Source organism: Molossus molossus, unplaced genomic scaffold (assembly GCF_014108415.1).
Source record: "Molossus molossus isolate mMolMol1 unplaced genomic scaffold, mMolMol1.p scaffold_m16_p_18, whole genome shotgun sequence".
Classification (NCBI taxonomy): Eukaryota; Metazoa; Chordata; class Mammalia; order Chiroptera; family Molossidae; genus Molossus; species Molossus molossus.
In genome coordinates, this window is record NW_023425353.1 from 33,790,515 (window position 1) to 33,812,739 (window position 22,225).

Here is a 22,225-nt window from a genome sequence, read left to right on the forward strand (position 1 = left end):
GTTCACTGATTGGCTATCCTATCTTCTTTCTATCCTGGCCACTGATTGGCTCAGCCTCATGCAAGTCCATTTCTCTCATATATTCCTCTATATCGCAACATATTGGAAGCATCTTTGCTCTTGTAAGTATTTGCGATTTCTGAGAACTTTTATCTAAGCCCCATGATGGCTCCTAAATGTGCTGCTTCTTCTAAGCCTTCTGACAATGAAACTAAGTGTCAGAGGAAGATGCTTACCATCCAGGAGAAGGTGAAACTCTTGAATATGATCAAAGATGGCAAGAAAATCATGGAGGTTGCCTGTCATTACAACTTGAATGAGTCTACCGTTTGCTCCATCTGTAAAGAAGAAAGGAACATCTGTGCAATGGCTACTGTATCTTTCCACAAGGAGACGAAGCACCTCATGACAAGTCGTAATAAGTTCATAGTGAAAACGGAGTCTGCCCTAGCCATTTGGATCAGTGACAGCGGCAAGAAAAACATTCCATTGGATTCTCTGGTCATCCAGGAGAAGGCGAGGCAGCTCTATCAGCGCTTTACGGCAGACAAACCTCAACCAGGACCCTCTTCTGCAACATTCATGCATTTAACAGCGAGCAAGGGTTGGTTTGAGAAGTTCCAGAAGAGGTATCATCTGAAGAGTGTCATTCTCCACTGGGAAGCTGACTCTGCTGACCAGCCTGCAGCAGAGGACTATGTGAACATGTTCCAGAAAATCCTTGAGGAGGACGAGTATCATCCAGAACAGGTGTCGGTGTCCTTAACTGACAAGGATCTGGTGGAGATGACTAAGTCTGTGAGTGAGGAGGAGGAAAAGCAGCAAGAGATTCCTGGGGGTCAGGAGGAGAAAGTTGGCCTTACACTGGAGCGTCTCTCACAAGTCATGAGAACTATTAAGGTAGTGCAGGACGTGATTGGCGAATGAGACCCACAAATGATATGTACATTGCGGTTCTGGAATGCACTTGATGGACCAATAGAACCCTACAAAAGCCTCCTCACACATATGAAAAGACAGTGCCAGCAACTGCTTATCACTGCCTTCTTCAGCCTCGCACCCAGACATCCTACTGCCTACTCCTAGTACTCCTTTAGTGGAAGAAGAAGACAACGCACCTGCTGAAGATAACTGGTACTACCTGAAGACTCTCCTACTGAGGTTGTGCCTTCAGAGGATCAGTAACCTTGCTCTTCTTTGCTATGCAGTACATCTCTTCATCTTCATTGCTTCATCATCAAACAAGTTGCACTATTTTCACAGGTTAGTGATTGTGTGTAAGAACTGTGTATGTGTGTAATTAAATGGACAATAATAATATATTTGTAATGTCTAATATGTCTTATTTTGTCTAATATATTGTAATAAGAGTGTAATGATGACTAAAGGTGTTATTTTATATCTAGAGGGATCTAATAATGTTAAATGTATTTCGAAAGTTGTAAACAGGTTTTCTATGCTCTGTGAAAATATTCGATTTATAAATAAAGAATCCTACTTCGGAAATTTATTTATTGCGGTAGAATCTGGAACCGATTAACTGTGATAAACGAGGGCCAACTATATCTTCCTATAAAACTGAGTATGCTGCCCTGGCTGGTGTCGCTCAATGGTTAGAACATTGGCTTGTGCACTGAAAGGTCACTGATTCGATTCCTGGTCAAGGGCATGTGCCTGGGTTGCTGGTTTGGTCCCTGGCCATGGTTGGGGCACATGTGGGAGGCAACCAATTCGTGTGTCACTCTCACATTGATTTTCCTACTCCCCTACTTCACTTTCTCTAAAAAAAAAAATCAATTGAAAAAATATACTTGGGTGAGGATTAACAAAAAAATAATAATAATTGAATATACTAGTGAGACATTAAAGAAAGACTTTTTGTTCTTTAATTTTCATCCAAGGATATTTTTCTATTTATCTTCAGATAGAGTGGGAGGGAGAGAAGGAGAGAGAGAGAAACATCGATGTGAGAGGGACACATTGATTGGTTGCCTCCCACACGACCCTGACCAGGTTGGGGGACAAAGTGCAACCAAGGTATGTGCCCTTGACTGAAATCGAACCCACAACTCTTTGGTCTGTGGGCCCATCCTCTAACTGCTGCTCCAAACTGGCCAGGGTGAGGAAGACTTTTTGTTGTTGTTATTTTTATTTTATTTTTTTATCTTCACCCGAGGACATTTTTCAATATTTTGTTCAGATAGAGTGGGAAGGAGAGAGAGAAAGAGAGAAACATCGACGTGAAAGGGACACATCGAGTGGTTGCCGCCCACATGACCCAACCAGGGCCGGGGGACAAACTGCAACTGAGGTACATGCCTTTAGCGCGAACCAAACCCGGGTCTCTCCGGACCGCAGGCCCATGCTCTAACCCCTGAGCCAAACCAGCCAGGGGAGGAAGACATTTTTAATAGGGGCAAATGATGATTTGATCTCTCCCGTAAGATTAGTTAGCAAATCAAAAGGCTGTGGAAACTGTAAGCACCAGTACACAAAATATTTTCTAACTTAAGTAAGCTCAATTCTGTTCAGATGTATAATATGAACACAATAGGAAACAATTTCTTGAATTCTTGACTGTAAAACAGGTGTGGTTGAATTGTTAGGTACAGAAGTTCAGTAATGTAGATTTTTGCCTAAGAGTCTCCATGGGAACATCTCTACCAGCATTTATTAGCCTCAAACCTTCTAAAACAATCTCTCACAATGGGAGATTTTTACAAAAAGGAATCTCTATTTTATAGGAGTCTACATTTTGAAGCATTGATTTCTCATGTTTTATATAGGTTGAAATAACAGGGACACAAGAAAGTGTGTTCTTGTTTACTATTTTATGATATGAAACAGGATTCCAAGAAGTGAAAAATTATACCTTCAGGAAGTAAGGGATCATCTTAAGAAGAATTACTCTGCAACTATTATTGCAGGAGCCAGTAGGTCTTTTTTATTTTATTTTAATAAAAAAATTTGGTTTTTTTTTATTCCTTACTTGAGGATATTTTTCATCAGATAGAGTAGGAGAGAGGGAGGGAGAGACAGAGAGAAACATCGATGTGATAGAGCCACATGGACTGTTTGCCTCCTGCAAGACCCAACCAGGGCTGGGGACAAACCGCAACCCAGGTACGTGCCCTTGACTGGAACGGAACGCGTGAGTCATTGGTCTACAGGCTGATACTCTAACCACTGAGTCAAACTGGCCAGAGCAAGTAGGTCCAAAATATCAGTCAGTGGGAGGCAGGAGAATGTATATAGATTTAAGTCTTGGCTCTATCACTTCTTTTTTTATTTTTGGGCAAATCATATGCCTCCTTTAGTCAGTTTTCTGTTTTATAAATTGGTAATAATGCTTGTTAATGAGACTGAGAGAATAATGTATCTGAAAGTGATTTGTAAACTATCAAATAATATATATTTAAGTATGTTTTACTATATATGTTCTGCTTTTAAAGATTGTAAATGGAGAGCAAAGGGAAAATAGAAAAGGGGGAGAGAAATGTTTAACAGTGTGGAGTCTTATTAAAATTCCAAGTTTTACAAAGAGGATATAATGTCATCAGCTTAAAAAATTTTTTTTTCCTTTATTGATTTTAGAGAGAGGAAGTGAGAGGGAGACAGAGATAGAAACATTGATGAGAGAGAACATCGATTGGCCACCTTCCACATACCCCTCTCTGGGGATCGGGCCCACAACCTGGGCATTTGTCTAGACTGGGAATCCAACTGGCGACTTCTTGGTGCATGGGTCAACGCTCAACCATTGAGCCACACCAACTGGACTGTCATCAGCTTTTTTTTTTTATTATTATTTTTTTTATCCTCACCCGAGGATATTTTTCCATATTTTGTACAGATAGAGTGGGAGGGAGAGAGAGGAAGGGAGAGAGAGAGAGAGAAACATCGACATGAAGGGACACATCGAGTGGCTGCCACCCACACGACCAACCAGGGCCGGGGACAAACTGCAACCAAAGTATGTGCCCTTAGCGGGAACCGAACCCGGGTCTCTCCGGACCGCAGGCCGATGCTCTAACCGCTGAGCCAAACTGGCCAGGGCTGTCATCAGCTTTTTATAGCAAAAGTTGATAATTGGTTCAAGTATCATTTACTTTTCTTTAATAAATGTTTTTTAAAATCCAAAACAAATAGGACCTGTGCTAGTATTAAATGTTTAATGATCATAGGGTTTTCTATAGTTATAATGTGTATTTCATTAAAAAAAAAAAGTGCTGAATATCTGACTTGTGCTAAATGTACCTCATGTTTTTTTATTGAAACGTGCTGTGTACTTCATTTCTTAAAAATATATTCTCTAACTCCTGTATTAAGATATCCAGGTAATACAACTTTTGTTCTTTTCATTTTCTATTTCTCTTAGTTGTATAATTCCAGATTCTAAAATGTCTGGGTTGTGTCTAATTTCAGAGTTCAAGTAGATAAAGTTTACCAGTAATAAAAAAGTACAGTGCATTGTGGTAAGTAGGTGGTAGTCAGTATTTGTTGTTGAATTCTGTTTTTAAACCAGAGATTCTTAGACTACTAACATTAGGAACAACTGGAGTGTTTGTTAAAAATCTGACCTCTGATTCTCACTCACTTACTGAATCAAAATCATCATTGGTTACACATTGGAATTATCTGGGGAGTTAAAAAAATACTGATGGCTGCACTCCACCCCCAGATAATCTGATTTAATTGGCCTGGAGTTGTGGCTAGCTGTATGACTGTATGAGAATTACCTAGAGGGCTTCTTAAAATGGGAATTGTTGGGCCCCAAACTGAGAGTTTGTGATTCAGTTGGTCAGAGTTGGGACTGGTGATTTTGCAGTTCTAATAAGTTCATAGGAGATGCTTTTGCTAGGCTAAGGACCACACTTTCAGAATTGTACTCTGACCATTTATTTTGCAGGATATGTAACATTAAGTTAGGAAACTTAAATTCGTAAGGAACATAGGAAATGTAATAGATTGCAAGGTGATCAATGTGATAAACTCTAAATTTTAACTTATAAAGTGGAAATGATATTACTATATTTATTACATCCATAAGTCTAAAATCTTTAAAATTCACTTACAATGAAAAATCCTAAACAGTATAAATAATAACTTACCAAAAAGAATATCCTTAGAGATGTTATAATAAGCAAATGTTTTTTGTCAGGTTTGTTGTGCTGTAATTTGCACACAGGAACGTTTTTTCGTAAGTTTTGATAAATGTGTCAGTTTTGCAGCCATCAACAGAATCAAAAGACAGAGTTACAACAATTCTTTCATGCTCCTGTGTGGTAATTCTTCCTCTTACCTCAGCTTCTGTCAAGCACTGCTCTCTTTTCTCACCATATAGTCCTGCCTCTTCTAGAATGTCATATAAATGCAATCATGTAGTATGGTCGATTCTGACTTCTTTCACTAAACATAATGCAATTGAGATCCATCCGTGTTGTTGCATTTATCAATTCTCCTCCTCTATCTCCTCTACTTCCACCTCCACCTCCACCTCCACCTCCACCTCCACCTCCACCGAGGGGAGTGCTCCACCCAAGAAAGATGGCACCTGTGGTATGGGAGAGGAACTCAGCTCAGGAATCCTAGTGGCTGCCCCCTCAGCTCTCACAGCAGAGCCACAAACATCAGTCTCTTTTCATGCGCACTCTAGTCTGCTGCGCCCTCCCTCTGCCAGAGCCCAGGGTGCGTGGCTGTGAATGAGATTTTGTGTGTTGGTCTTTTAAGAGAGCATGTGTATCTCTAGCAGACTCCTATCTTTATCTGGTAGACAGAATCCCCACTGATTTTCACAGCCAGATATTATGTTGGCTCCTTTTCTCAGCTGAAGTACTCTGCACTGGGGAGCTTTGGCTTGGGGTTGGGATCCCACATTTCTCAGGGGGAGCTTTTGCAGCTGAGATAACCCTCCAGAATCTCAGCTGCTGCCTGCCTGTGGGAGTTGGAGGATGGGCATCCCTTTTCACATCACTGCCCTTTCTACCAGTCTTGATGTGGCTTCTCTGTAAATTTTGGCTTATAAGATTTCTCTTCACCTAGTCTTCAGTTGGTTATTGAGGTTGATTGCTCTATAGTTTGCTTGTATTTTCAGTTTGGTCCTGGGAGGTGAGTAACATTCACCTACTCTGCCACCATCTAGGATCCCCCTGAGACACTACTGATTTTGAGTGTTGATTTTGTGTCATGCAACTTTGCTAAAAAATTTTTTAAGTGCTATAAGTTATGTTGTGTGAAATCTTTAGTATATTCTATATGTAATATGTCACCTACAAAGAGTTTTACTTTTCTATTTTGGAAGCAATTTATTCTTTTTTCTTGTCCAATTGGTATGGTTTCTAGTACTTAGGACTTACAGTACCATTTTGAATACAAATGGTGAAACTATGCATCCTTAACTTTTTCTAGATTTTAGAGAAAAGCTTTCTGCCTTTCACCTATTGAATATGATATAAGCTGTGATTTTTTTCATATATGGCCTTTATTATGTTGAAATAGTTTCCTTTGTTTGTTTTTATAGTTTCGTGTTTTTAATCATAACAGGGTGTTGAATTTGGGCCAGTGCTTTTTTTTTTTTTTTTTTTTTTTTTCATGTGCCTCAGGCATGAAACAGCTCTGGCCACCAATACAGGCATCAAGCTAGGATGAACTAAGGACTATACATCTGCTCTGCCCCTGATTGATATAAGACCAACACCACCAATCAGGTGTCTCCTTGCCCAATACCAGGGGGTGGGCCAGTGCTTTTTCTTTATGAATTGTGATGATCATGTAATTCACCCCCCCCCCGATTTCATGAATGTGATATATTGCCTTGATTAATTTTTATATTTTGAACCATCCTTGCTTGCTTTCTAGGAATAAATCACATCTGGTTATGGTGTGTAATTCTTTTAATAATTTGAGTTCATTTTGTTAGTGTTTAGTTTATTTTTTAAAATAAAGATATATTTGTTTATATAATACCAAAATCACAAGGCATTATTTGGGTTTATTGTCTCAGAAAATCAAAGTTTATTTGAAGGATAGACAGACTCTCCACAGTGGGGAGGGGACCCAAGTGGTACCACTGTTAGTAAATGGCAGGAGCTGTATGTTCAAAAGATGCGTATTTTTCCATTAGGGTGATTTTCAGATAACATAAATTTAGTCAGTGATATTGCCACTTTAAATGATTTCCTTTTCCTCAGTAGAATTTGATTGATATCTCATATTTCATGTTTATATATTTTTTACTAGTTTTTAAAAAAGAATACTTTATCTTTTATTTTATTTATTTATTTATTTAAAATCTTTATTGTTGAATGTAGAATGTATTACAGATGTTCCTCATTTTTCCCCCATTGACCCCCTCCTACCCCCGCCCCTCTCCCGCCCCCCTCCCGCCTTTTCCCACACTATTGTCTGTGTCCATTGGTTATGCATAGAAGTTCTTTGGTTTATTTCTTCCCATCCCCCAACTCCTTTTCCTTTGAGGTTTGTCAGTCTTGCAATGAATTTGTACTTCTTAATCTCTTCACCCTTTTCACCCATTCCCCAAACCCCTCCCATTTGTCAACCAACAAAATGTTCTCTGTATCTGTGAGAATGTTTCTGTTCTACCTGTTCATTTTGTTTGTAGATTCCATTGTTGATAGATTGGCAGATTCATTGCCATTTTGTTTGTTCATATATTTTATCTTTTTCTTCAAAAAGACCCTTCATCATTTAATATAATAACGGTTTGGTGGTGATGAACTCCTTTAACTTTTTCTTGTCTGGGAAACTCTTTATATGGCCATCGATTCTAAATGACAGCTTTGCAGGATAGAGTAATCTTGGTTGTAGGTTCTTGCTTTTCATCACTCTGAATATTTCTTGCCACTTCCTTCTGGCCTACAAAGTTTCTTTTGAGAAATCGGCTGACAGCCTTATGGGAACTCCCTTATAGGTAACTACCTGCCTTTCTCTTGCTGCTTTTAAGATTCTCTCTTTGTCTTGAACCTTTTGCATTTTGTTGATGATGTGTCTTGGTGTGGGCCTCTTGGGGTTCATCTTGTTTGGAACTCTCTGTGCTTCCTGGACTTGTATGTCTGTTTCCTTCACCAAGTTAGGGAAGTTTTCTGCCATTATTGTTTCAAACAGGTTTTCAATTTCTTGTTCTCTCTCTTCTCCTTCCGGCACCCCCAAGATGCGAATGTTGGCATGCTTGAAGTTGTTCCAGAGGCGCCTTACACTATCCTCATGTTTTTGGATTTTTTTTTTCTTTTTGCTGTTCTGATTGGGCGTTTTTTGCTTCCTTATATACCAGATCAATGGTTTGCTTCTTGGCTTTACCTTCTCTACTATAGAATCTTTGTAAATTATTTTTTATTTCAGTTAATGCCTCCTTTATTTCTGACTGTGCATCCATCATTTCTGACCGGTCCTTTTTTATGCTCTTGAGGCCCTCACTAAGTTCACTGAGGTTCTCACTAAGTTCATTAAGCATCCTTATAAGCAATATTTTGAACTCAGCATCTGTTAGGTTGCTTATCTCCATTTCGCTTAGTTCTTTTCCTGGGGTTTTGTTCTGTTCTTTCATTTGGGACCTGTTTCTTTGTCTCCTCATTTTGGCTGCCTCTCTGTGTTTGTTTCTGTGTATTACTTAACGAGAGGTATAGGGCTAGCTGAGACCAGATGCTGCTTGTTTGAAAGAATTTAGGAAAACCTGAAGCAGGATCCAAGACAGGCCAATCCTATGGTTAAGCAGGTGGCAACAGCTTGGGTGGGCCTGAAAGTTGGGTGGGGTGGGGCGGGGCCTCAGGGAGTCACCAGGGCGGGGCTACCAGTGTGAGCCAGGTTGCTGGAGTCCCAGATATGGTGGCTGTCGGCCGCCCCAGGGAAGGGCTCACCAAAGGAACAAAGGCCTCTGACAGCACATTTGTCCGGAGAAAGCCCCCTCTCCAGCCCTCACTCCAGTGCCAAACAGCTCAGTTCTTCCCTGTATGTGTCTAGTGCCCCTCGAGCTGCCTCCCCTCCAAGCTTAGAGGGAGAGAGTACAATAAGTCCGTGCATGGGCTGTTTAAGGAGCTGCCTGGGGCTCCAGCTGCGTCAGCTTCCCTGAGCCTCAGTTCCTGCTGGTTTTTCCAGCCAGAAGTTATGGGGACTTCCCTTCCTGGCACTGGAACTCTGAGCGGGGCACCTGTGTGGGATGGGGACCCCTCAGTCTCAGGGAGGACCTTCCCAGCCGAGGTATCCTCCTGATTTTGATCCACCACACGTGGGTGTGGGACCAGCTTTCTGCCTTCACCCCTCCTACCAGTCTTGATGCAGCTTCTTTAATTCCGTAGTTGTAGGACTTCCATTCAGCTTGATTTCAGGCGGTTTTGAATGATGGTTGTTCTGTAGTTTAGTTGTAACTTTGATGTGGTTGTGGGAGGACGCAATACCGCGTTTACCTACGCCACCATCTTGACTGGAAGTCAATACTTTATCTTTAAAAAAATATATTATTTATTGATTTTTTATTTTATTTATTTTTTTATCCGAGGACGTTTTTCCATTTTTTGTACAGATAGAGAGGGAGGGAGAGAGAGGAAGGGAGAGAGAGAGAAACATCGACGCGAAGGGACACATCGAGTGGCTGCCACCCGCACGACCAACCAGGGCCGGGGACAAACTGCAACCGAAGTACGTGCCCTTAGCGGGAACTGAACCCGGGTCTCTCCGGACCGCAAGCCGACGCTCTAACCGCTGAGCCAAACCGGCCAGGGCTATAAGTAATTCTTTTATCCTTATATTGTACACCATTTATATCTTGATGTATCTGCTTAAAATAAAGTAGCATGGCCAGTGTGACTCCGTGGTTGAGAGTCAACCCATGCATCAGGAGGTTGCCGGTTTGATTCCTGGTTAGGCACATGCCCAGGTTGTGGGCCAAATCTCCAGTGCAGGACATGCAGGACGTGGCCAATAACAAAAATGAAATAAAAAAAGTAGTTTATACTTTCAAATAGTTAGAAATGAGATCCCCCCCCCCCCATACCATTCTTTTTTACTTGGTTCTCAACTTTTCCTTCCTACTGCATCAGAACAAACCCTACCCCATCTTAAATCTATGTTAATAGTGCCCGGCCTGGTTCTGGTCAGTTTGGCTCAGCAGTTAGAGCATCAGCCTGCGGTCCAGAGACCCGGGTTTGGTTCCTGCTAAGGGCATGTATCTTCGTTGCAGTTTGTCCCCAGCCCTGGTTGGGTCGTGCGGGCGGCCACTTGATGTGTCCCTTTCATGTAAATGTCTGTCTCTCTCTGTCTCTCTCTCTGTCTCTCTCTCTCTCCCACTCCCACTCTATCTGAACAAAAATGGAAAGATGTCCTTGGGTGAGGATGATAAAAAAAAAAAAAAAATAGTGCCAGTCCATGTGGCTCAGTGGTTGAGCATCGACATGTGCACCAAGAGGTCGCCAGTTTGATTCTGGGTCAGGGTACATGCCCAGGTTGTAGGCCCAATCCCCGGGGGGGGGGGGGGGGCATTGCAGCAGGTAGCCAATCGATTTTTCCATTTCTTTCTCCTTCTCCCTTCCTCTCTCTAAAAACAAAGAAAAAAAACTTTTAAATCTGTTGATAGCATTGTATTATATATCACTCCATATTTATCTCTCTTTTCATATAATCTTACACAGATATTTGCATTCCGAATTACATATATAAGCTTGTTGTGATGATGAGTTTTAAGAAAAGAGGGAGCATTATATGTATTTTTCTGCAGCTTTCTGTTTCCACTAAGAATACCTTTGATGGTATAACTCTGCTATTCATGTGTGGCATAACTAATTATTTTCATGATTCCATAATGAATGCTTTATGATATGTAATATAAACCTTATTTAACCATTCTCACATTTATGGTAATATTGTTTCTAGTTCTTTGCCATTTTAAACAATGTTGTATCTTTGACCATATGCCCTTACTTTAAGATGCTTTCATTTGTGTGGTATAGATTTCTAGAAGTTGAATTGCTGGGTTGACGAGTTTTTATCTTTTTTATTTCAGTAAGTGTTGCCAAATTTCTTTCCACAAAAAAATTTCACTAGCAATTTGTGAGAATACTTTTTCTCCTGCACCATTGCCAGGAATTGCCCTATAGCTTTTAAACATTTGTCAACCCGAGAGGTACAATGTTACAGTCGTCCCTCACCACTTCCTGCTTCGTGCTTCCATGTTCGAGGCTTCACTCTCTCGGCTTCACTCTCTCGCGGTTTTTTTCAAGCACTATACTACTACGTACAGCATATTTGGAAAAAACCGCGATATAGTGAAGCCGTGAACGTTGAAAGCGCTAAGTGGTGCGGGGCGACTATAAAGAATTCTACTTCGCGGAAATTCATTTATCCTGATAGGGTCTGGAACTGGTTAACCGTGATAAACGAGGGCTGACTGTATATCTTATTATTACTTTTAGTTTGAATTTTCTTGAGTATGATGAGTTTAAGCATCTTTTCTTAAGGTTCATGGACATTTGGTTTTGCACTTTTATGAATTGTTGTTTTGCCCAAATTCTATTTGGGTTGTTTGCCTTTTTCAAATTGTAGTAGCTCACTTAGTGTTAAAACATTAATACTTTGTTATCTGTGCTGCAAGTGTTATTTTCCTCCAAGTACAAAAACTTTTAATTTTTATTTATTTATTTAATTATTATTTTCTTTATTGATTTTAGAGAGAGAGGAAGGGAGAGGGAGAGGGAGAAACATTGATGAGAGAGAACATTGATTGGCTGCCTCCTGCATACCCCCCACTGGGGATTGGGCCCACATCCTGGGCAAGTGCCCTGACTGGGAATTGAACCTGCAACCTCTTGGTGCATGGGTCAATGCTCAATCATTGATCCACACCAGCTGGGTGTATTTTATTATTATTTTAATCCTCACCTGAGGATATGTTTTTTTTTTTTTTATTGATTTTTAGAGTAAGGGAGGGTAGGGGGTGGAGAGGGAGGGGGAGAGAGAGAGAGAGACAGAGACAGACAGACAGAGACAGACAGACAGAGACAGACAGACAGAGACATCCATAGGTTGCCCATCCTGACTAGGGATCTAACCCGTAACTGAGGTATGTGTCCTGACTGGGACTCAAACTCGAAGCCTTCTGGTGTACAGGACGACGCTCCAATCAACTGAGCCACCTGGCCAGAGCAAAACTTTCATTTTTATATGAATCTCTTTATACAAGTTTTGAGTTGTAATTAAGGTGTTGCCCAGATTCTTTCTGACAGGATTTTTATTGTTTTTATTTTTTACAATTCACATTAATATGGAGGTTTTTATGATATGTTTTATAACATTAGGGTACCTAGTTTTTCATCTAGAAGATTATTAGCACTTTGAAAAAAAAAATAAATTTTCTATTTCCACTGCCTTGAGTGAGTACCCTTATTTTATTCAAAGTTTTTATTTTTATGACAATCTTTTCTCATTTGTATACTTTTATATTGATATTGTTCTGTTTCTATATTCATGCTGTGTCAAGTTGTTTTCTGTGACTATCTAATATTTGAAACAGGTTCTAACTTACCCTTTTTCACCTTTGGCTGGTCTATAGCATTATTTCCTATATATGCATGTGATCATTAAAAAAAAAAAAAAAAAAAGCAGAAAGCCCTTTGGAATCTTATTTGAATTACTTGAAATTTACTAATTATTATTGGTGACAACTGACACTCTATAATAGTGTTTACCACATACAGGAGAGTGTTTATGCCTTTTAATAAGAATGTATAGTTTCTTCATATTAGTCCCACTCTAATTAATTAAAAAGTATTACATAAACCTTGTTGTTGTAATGAAAATATTTTAATCACATTTTTAAGATTATTGTTTCTGTAGCACAGAGATAATTGCTTTTTGTTTATTGCTCTTTTCTCTAACCATCAATTGCTGAATGGATAAACAAATGTGATATATTTTTACAATGATATATTAGCCATAAAAAGGAATGAAATGCTGATTCATGCTGTAGCATGAACCTTGAAAGCATTGTGTAAAGTGAAAAAAGCAAAACCCAAAAGTTCATATAGTGTATGAGTCCATTTATGTGAAATGTTCACATTAGGGAAATCCAGAGAGATGGAAAGTAGACTAATGATTGCCAGGGCTCATGGATAGGGCGAATGGAGAGTTAATGCTAATCGGTATAGGGTACTTTTTGGAATGATGAAAATGTTTGGGATTAATGATGATGATTATACAGTCTTGTGAATAAACTAAAACTACTGAATTGCATGCTTTAAAAGGTTGTATTTTTTTGGTCTGTGAATTATACATCAATTTCAAAACAAAACTGCTTACTCTAATTATATCAGTTAAGGTTGAACCTGCCTTCATTAGATTGATAAAATAGGACTTTATTTTTCTTATACTTGCTAGTATTGATTCACTGGTACAGTATCACAACAAGGTGTCTCCATAATTAATTCTTGGCCTCTTTTATGTTTGCATGTGGTAGTTATGACTCCAAGCACTGAAAGATAGAGGAATAGGAAGCCACAATGACTGGACCATGTTAACTGGTCACTCTAGACTGGAAGTTGGTTTGGGAAAAGATGGTGGTGAGGAATGAAATTTGAGTCACAATGTTCTTGCCACATCTATATCCTTATTTTAACTAATGTCATTTAATGTTTCCCAATTTGAAAGGACATTTGTTGTTGGTTTTTATTTATGGAAAAGGAAAGAGGGAACTAATTATTCAAAACTGTAGTTAGCTTTGTTTATAATAGCTTAATTGAATTAGAATGGACATAAGTAAAATGTACATATTTAAATTTTTTTATGTAAGTGTACACCCGTGGAAACATCAAATACATCAAGACACTTTTTTTTACTAGTGTCCTTTTTTCTTATTGGGGTATAATTGACATATAACTATGTAGTCATGTGATGTATAATGACGTTTTGGTCAACATAGACCACATATATGATGGCAATCCCTTAAGATTATAATGGAGCTGAAAAATTCCTATTGCCTTGCCTAGTGATGTCACAGCTATAGTAAAGTGGTAGTGCAATCCATTACTCATATATTTGTGGTTATACTGCTGTTAACAAACTTACTGTACTGCCAATTGTAGAAAAGTATAGCACATAAATTATGCCCAGTACATAATAAATGATTATTTTACTGGTTTCTCTATTTATATACTATATTTTTATCATTATTTTATCTTTTATTTTTTTTACATATTTATTGACATATTACAGTTATTTATATACTTTTGTTACTTTAGACTGTACTCTTTCTACTTATAAAAATAATTTTTTGCAGTAAAACAGTATGCATTGCTATGCAGGCAGCAGCCTCATAGACCTCATGTTTACCATGTCTCTTGATTGAATTCTTTTCTCTTGTCCTTGATTTAATCTTGAGTTGTTTGGTACAGTAACATGCTGTATAGGCTTGTGGCATAGAATCAATTGTTATACCATCTAGGTTTATGTAAGTATATTCTGATGTTTGAGCATCGACAAAAATTGCCTAATGATGCTTTTATTTTTTTTAATGTATCTATGTTGTTAAGTGGCACGTGACTGTATACTAGTTCAGGTGTACAACATATGGATTGTGCAGTGATAACCACAATAAGTCTAATTAACATCCATCACCACACAGTCATGATTTTTTTCTTGTGATGAGAATTTTTAAGACACACTCTCAGGAACTTTTAGATATACAATACAGTACTATTAACTATAGTCACTGTGTTATATATTATATACCAAGGATTTATTTATTTTATAACTGGAAGTTTGTACTTTTTGTCTACCTTCACTTATTTCGTCCAACCTGACCTCCCCTCCTTCCCCTTTCCACTTTTGGCAACCAGCAATCCACTGTCTGTGAATTTGGTGGGTATTTTTTTTCGTTTTGTTTGGGGGGTTTGTTTGTTTTGTATTAGTTTTATTAGATCTACTTGTAGGTGAGCTTGTATGGTATTTGTTTTTCCATCTCTGATTCATTCCATTAGCATAATGCCCTCAAGGTGCAACCATGTTGTTAAAAATGGCAAGATTTCCTTCCTTTTTATGGCTGAATAATATTTTAGTAGTGTAGAGTGAGTATGTGTGTGTGTGACATTTTCTTTATTCATTTATCTGTTGCTGGAGACTTGGGTTGCTTCCATGTGTTGGCCACTGTAAATAATGCTACAGTGAACAGGAGAGTACTATATAACTATTTCTTCGAAATAGTGTTTTTGTTTCTTTTTGATAAATATCCAGAAGTTTAATTGCTGGGTCAAATGGTAGTTTTAGTTTTAATTTTTTGAGGAAACTCCATACAGTTTTTCATAGTGGTTAAACCAATGTACATTTCTACCAAAAGGGCACAAAGGTTCTTTCCTCCATATTCTCACCAACATTTATCTTTTGTCAGGTTTAAGGTGACATTTTAGTGGTCTGTTTTGACTTGCATTTCCATGATAATTAGTAATGTTCAGCATCTTTTCATGTACCTTTTGGCTGTCTGTATGTCTGCTTGGAAAAATGTCTATTTAGATCCTCTGCCCATTTTTAATTAAAATGTTTGTTTTGTTAATCCTTCCATTGATTTTTACACAGAGTGGAAGGGAAAAGTTTGGGGAGGGAGGGGGGGAGAGAGAGAGAAAGAGAGAGAGAGAGGGATTGGTTGACTCCCTTTCCTGACTGAGGCAGGGATGGAACTTGCAATCCAGACACATGTCCTCTGCCCTTGACCAGGAATCAAACCTGCGACCCTTTGGTGCATGTGCCAATGTCCTAATCACCAAGTCACACCCCCAGGGCTTTGTTGTTGTTTTTTAAACAGAATAACTCGTTCTTTTTTTCCTAAGATAATTACTTTTTACTTTATTATTACTAGTTTTTGGACAGGAAGTAAGATTTATTGGTGGGTGCAGCACCAAGATTCTCATGTGTGCAGGGCCCGCCATTTGTCCAAGAGACCGTGCTTAGGGATGTATTTGACCCCTACAGCCATCTGGGATGAGTTGCTTTTCAGCCACCCCATCTTCAAACTCATCCACGTTAAATTTAGTAAAACCCCGCTTCTTGAAGATGTGGATCCTCTGGCAGCCAGGGAACTTGAACCTGGATCTGCATAGGGCCTCAATCACATGCTCTTTATTCTGCATCTTGGTGTGTATAGACGTAATTAATTGTCCTATTGGAGACTGTCAGTCCCAGCACAGGACAACATCATGATGAGGATGATGTGGAAGGGGTGGAGCCAAACTCAGATGTGAAAGCCATCTTTGCTGCAGTTTTTCACCATGTACTTGGCACAAATATGGACAGCATCAACCAGCTGGTGTGGCTCAGTGGATTGAGCGTTGTTTCATGGATTGAGAGGTTCCTGGTTCCATTCCTGGTCAGAGCATATGCTTGGGTTGCGGGCTTGATACCCAGTAAGGGACATGCAGAAGGTAGCCAATTGATGTTTCTCTCTCACATCAATGTTTCTATTTCCCCCTTTCCCTTCCTGTCTCTCAAAAAATCAACAAAAACATATTTTAAAAAATAATTCTTTCCTTAAAAAAAATAATACGGCAGCCAGCCTCCAGGGCTTCAGAGGAGAGCTGCTCATATTCATCCGACACCATGTGGCCACATAGTGGTAACTCGTCCACTTTTGCCTCTTCCACCACAGGATTACTTCGGAAGAAGCGAGACTTTGGGTACGACTTGTTCTTAAAATACTGGTAACACTGGGTGGGGCTACTGCCCATGGCGACACCAGGATCTTCAGTGGAACACTGAAGGGAAAGAGTGATACTTAATTTTAAAAGTAGGCAGGCTTCTTTGTCTTTTCTTTATTGATTTTAGAGAAAGGAGAAGGGGAAGAGAGAGAAACATCAACGAGAGAACATCAATTGACCGCCTCCTGCATGCCCTGCACTGGGATTGGGCCCACAACCTGGGCATGTGCCCTGACCAGCAATTGAACCAGCAATCTCTTGGTACATAGGTCAACCACTGAGCCACACTGGGCGGGCAAAAATAGGCAGGCTTCTTATTTGTAAATGTCCCAGCCCGAGTTTTCCCCCTAGTTGTTTCAGAGGTGTTCTAACTTATATATGTATTCTTCTTGTTAATTCTCATCTGAGGATACCTTTTCCCTTGATTTTTTTAGGTATACTGGAAGGGAGGGAAGGAAGGTGGGAAAGAGAGAAACATTGATGTGATTGGCTGCCTCCCACATGACCCTGACCAGGTACATGCCTTTGACTAGGAATTAAACCTGTCATCCTTTGGTCTGCCGGCCAGTGCTCTGACTGCTGAGCCAAACCAGCCGGGGTTGAAAACATATTGAATGATAGTGTTTGCTGACAATTTTCAGTTATATAAACAGTTTGTCCCTAATAGTATGTATTGAGCCCAGGATGAATAGACATTTTATTTTGGGGAGGAGAAAAGAGTACTAATTATAATAGAAGTAGAACACATGAGTGGTAAGATCTAAAAGAGTGAAGGGTGACAAAAATGACTTTAGGTCACCAGAAATGACTGCTTGATGTAGAGTTTTTAGAAAACTGACCTAAGTGGGACCAGCAGCCCTATTAAATGTTGTATGTCTATGTTAGAGTATCACTACCTCAATATTTTAATGTTATCAGAACCAATATCTAAGGAGAAGGGAGAACATTTTAATTTCAAAGCTTGCACATTAGATGACACAACCTCTATTCTGAAAAAAATTTTTTAAAGATAAAGAATTAAGCATTTTAACTGCATTTTAAACTAGAGCTATAGTTCATCTCTGGTTGTGTGTTTGTGTGTGTGTGTGTGTGGGGGGGGGCGTATTATTTTTTTAATAGAAAAATGCCAGCAAATAAATGTGGAAAAAGTAAAAGAATTTAAAAAATTACTATTTTGTAATACCTAATGAAGTAACTGATTCTGGGAAAGACCATCAATGGATTCTAACACCATTGTATGAAAGATATTCTGGGTAACATAATTCCACAAATTGCAAAGGGAAGGGTCTGTTGTACATCTTACCATCTTATTAACTAAATGGCCCAGTTTATTATCATTAATGGTAGAAAAAAGCTGACTTTATTTTCTGTCTGAAGTGATGCAATATAAATATATAACATCATCTGTAAACTACCTGCAAAAAATATTTAACCATAAATTAATCAAGTATTTAGACTTAATTTTCAGTTCATAAGAATTGAATACTCCATGTTGGAATACTCTGCAGTCTCTTTTTCCCCCTTCTTTCTGAATTACCAGTTTAGGTAGTCTCTTTATAGTGGCCTTTGTGTAACAATAGTCTTATATTTCAGTATCTGAATTTCACCTGCTATGCAAATTCTGTTTGTATCTTCTTTTGATTAGCTTTCTAGCCCATGCTGTTAATGTATATGTGTGTTGGAGGTGGAGTGTAATAGGTAGCACACATATTTGTTAAATATTTATACCTTGTTCCAAGTTCTTTAGTTGTTGATTTTTACATCTTGATGACAGTGCTTTGTTAATTTGTAGTTTGTGATAAACTTGTAATGGAAACGTGTGGAGTGGATGTCAAAAATACCAAATATCAAAATATTGTCATTGTGTTTTTTATTTCTCTAAATTACATTGTTTAAAAAATGTACATCTCATATATACAATATACAATATACGAGATGTACATATATAATACTTAAGCAATTACATGTATTGTTTAAGTGTGCATATATGATACATCTGGAAAGATACAGAGAAAATTGGTCACAGTGGTTCCAATTGCCTCTGGGTCAATGGTTGGAGAAGTCTTAACTTTCATTATGAATTTATCCTTATTTACCTTTTAACCCTCACTCCCTAAATTTAAGGTCACATATCTGTATGTACACACACATTCATTAAAAATACTGTTTCTGCCCTGGCTTGTTTTGCTCAGTGGTTAAAACATCAGCCCACTGACCGAAGAGTCTTGGGTTTTATTCCTGGTCAAGGGCACGTACCTTGGTTGTAGGTTCAATCCGTGCCCTGGTTGGGATCGGATTGGAGGCAACCAGTTGATATTTCTCTTTCTCTCTCTCTCTCTCTCTCTCTCTCTCTCTCTCTCTCTCTCGCCTCCCCCCCCCCCCCCTCCACTCTATCTAAAAACTAGTGGAGAAGTATCCTCGGGTGAGGGTTTAAATAAAATATATGATTTTCATCTTATCCAATGCATTTAGCAGGAGCAATAATTTTTAGTTTGTAACTTTCATTTTGTGGGCTAATTTGAATGCTAATGACAATTTTAATCTTATTAAGCACATGTGTGTTGGCTAGAAAGGCAGCTACAGATCAAGGGAATCCTTGCATTGGTAAACAATAATAAAAAATAGAGAAGTGTTTGAGTGAAACTGTAGAAATGTACTTTATTGATGAATGGGTTATGTAATTCAGCTAGTGTTTCAGTAGCCCAACTTACTATCTGCCTAACCTTTATAAGTTGCTGAAGATGAAATATGCCATTATCTCTTTGGTTCTGCATTTACATCACTGAGTTCACTTATATTTGTTTATCATTTCATTATAATACTTTAGATTTAAAATCCTTCTTCAAAAGTGCTTCTGTTTTTGAGTCTCAGTTTATCTTTACATTTTCCTTAATGCTATCAAAGGAGTTATCTACAGATATGTAGACATTAGCTTTTCACCTTTATTTCCTATCTTATCCATATATATATTTTTTTAATCCTCTCCCGAGACATTTTTCTCTCTTTTTTTTTGCTTAATCCTCACTCGAGGATACTTTTCCATTTATCTTCAGATAGTGTGGGAGGGAGAGAAAGAGAAGGGGTGGAGAGAGAGAGACAGACAGACATCGACATGAGAGAGACACATTAATCTGTTGCCTCTTACATGACCCCAACTGGGGCCAGGGATCGAACCTGCAACCCAGGTATGTGACCTTGACTGAAGTCGAACCCATGATTCTTGGTCCACTGGCCAACATTATAACCGCTGAACCAAATCAGCCAGGCCTCTATCCATATTTTGAAGTTAGTTGGCTGTATTGAGAGCCAAATAGAGTATAGGTATATGAAGCATCTGCAAGAGAAAAAACATGTGCTATATAGTATATATTCTATTTTTTTAACTTTAGAGAGGGAGGAAGGTAGAGAGAGAGAGGTACATTGATCCGTTGCCTCCTGTACATACCCTGACGTGGAATTGAACCTGCAACCTAGGTATGTGTCCTGACTGGAAATCAAGCCTGTGACCTTCTTGTGCACAGGATGATGCTCCAACCAACTGAGCCATACTGGCCAGGGCTTTATAATTTTTTTAAAGAGATAAATATCTCATTAAAAATATGAGGCACTTTATTTTTGTGTTGTTTCTAGCCTACTTATAGATTCAAAAGTAAAATAAATAAAATCTGCTAAGAGCTGGAAAATCATCCATTATTGAAACCCCTAGTTGTGTCAATTAACATTTATCCCAAGATGTATTGGGATACATGATTTTTCTTTGAAAATAGAAGTTGCTAAAAAGAAAAAGAAAATTTAGAGTTTTTTCCTAGCTCTTTTAAAAAATGAATGTACTGTGATTCTGTTAAAATAAGGGTCTGGATGAATGTGTGAGTTCTGCAGGAGCCTTACCAGTGAAGTCTAAAAATCACTTAATTATGAATCAGTGTTTTTCCCTGGCATTGCCACTTATTCGCTTGGTGACCTTGGCCTCATACATCAAATTCTGCATTTATTAAATAGGAACACTAGACACTTTCTTGGCTACAGGATTGGGAAAACTAAGAGAATAATATGCAGTTGTGTGCTTTTTACCACAGATGTTGCTGCTAATATTGAATGATTCTATAAGATTGAAATGATTAGTGAATTATTTGACTGTAAGTTGTTTTCTGACAGTTATGTTTTCAAGTCATTGAAAATTATGATACATTTTAGTTATTTGTGTGCTACTTAAATGCCTGATTTCATTAGTTGAATGTAAAAATATTTTGTGGAAAAATTAAATGAATATAGTGTGTCTTAACAGGCAGAGTACTTTTTGAAGTAGTTATAATTTGCAAATGTGATTTTTTTAAATGAGTTAATAAGAGGCCAAGTCATATTCTGTAGTAATACAGCTCTGAAGTTGTGACAAGAGTCAGTTGGTCAGTTCAGAGCTTCTTTTCATATACATTTTTAAGTTAGTTTCTTTTTCCTATTACCAAAATCTTGTAATGTAAATTGTAAAAAGTACAGAAAATAAAAGGAATCAAAAAGAAAAAACATTTTCATCTCACCTCCCAGAAGGTAACTACTATTAAAACATTTTGACGTTTATGCTTCCAATCAATTTTGTGTGTGTGTTGTAGGCTCAGCCTTACACATAAGCATAAGTTAATTCTAAACACACGTTTGTTCCTATTTTCAATTAAAAGTTATGTTTGTGACATGATTTTTAAATTCTTTTTAGCAAAGCAATCTTGTTCAAACAGCTCTTAAGGAGAAATGCAGTATATAAAACAGATAAAAGGGGAGCTACTTTGGTTGAATGTGGCATGGAAATGGCAAAGCCTCAATGTTTGGCTTTCTTCACTAGCCTGAATAGTCAATCTGCCTTGGAGAGGTACCTCTGAAAAACTCTAGGGCTTAACATAGGAAGCATAGTTGAACATTACTGCTGTCTAACATGTTCGTTGGTCATAGAGTGTTCCCCTATATATCTGACATATGTGATGGCCCTATGTAGGTGTTCTGTTTATATATCCCTTGATATAAACCTGCCCTGAGGAACGTTGTTAGCTGACAGCCTCCAGTTACAGAGCTTTTGAGATTTGCTGCAACATTTAGTCATGGCCACATTCTCCCTGGGAAGCTCCTTGCCAGTAACTGAGCACAGCAGGATAATAGGGTCTAGCCATTTCTTCCCAACTTGGACTTCTCTAAGGGCAGTCTTTGCACCTGAACTCCCTATTGGGTTGGCAGACCAGAGCTGCACTGGTATGAGGATCACAGAGTTGTCAGACCTGCATTGAAGCCTGAAGGCTTTCTCTGCTTACTCAACTCCTGTTCCTTTTCCTCTTCATTATTCATAGACATTTTTCATAATGAAGAATTTCTTACATTTCTAATTTCATCTTGGGTCTGCTTCTCAGAAAACCTTACCTGACACACATCCATGTGTGTGTGTTTTGTTTTGTTTTTAAACCAAGCTCTGGCCAGTTTTATTTAAAATTTCACATGATTTACTTTTCACCAGTCTGTTCTGCCATACTTGTAATGATATCAGAATCACCTGGGTCAAT

General features: G+C 38.5%; 1 protein-coding gene and 2 pseudogenes across 2 annotated transcripts in view; 1 reads left to right on the forward strand and 2 right to left on the reverse strand.

Moving 5' to 3' along the window:
- Positions 1 to 22,225, forward strand: part of STAG1 (stromal antigen 1) — a 400,292-nt gene that overhangs the window by 47,476 nt on the left and 330,591 nt on the right. The window lies entirely within an intron of this gene.
- Positions 6,590 to 6,734, reverse strand: LOC118633657 (annotated as a pseudogene).
- Positions 15,899 to 16,715, reverse strand: LOC118633059 (annotated as a pseudogene).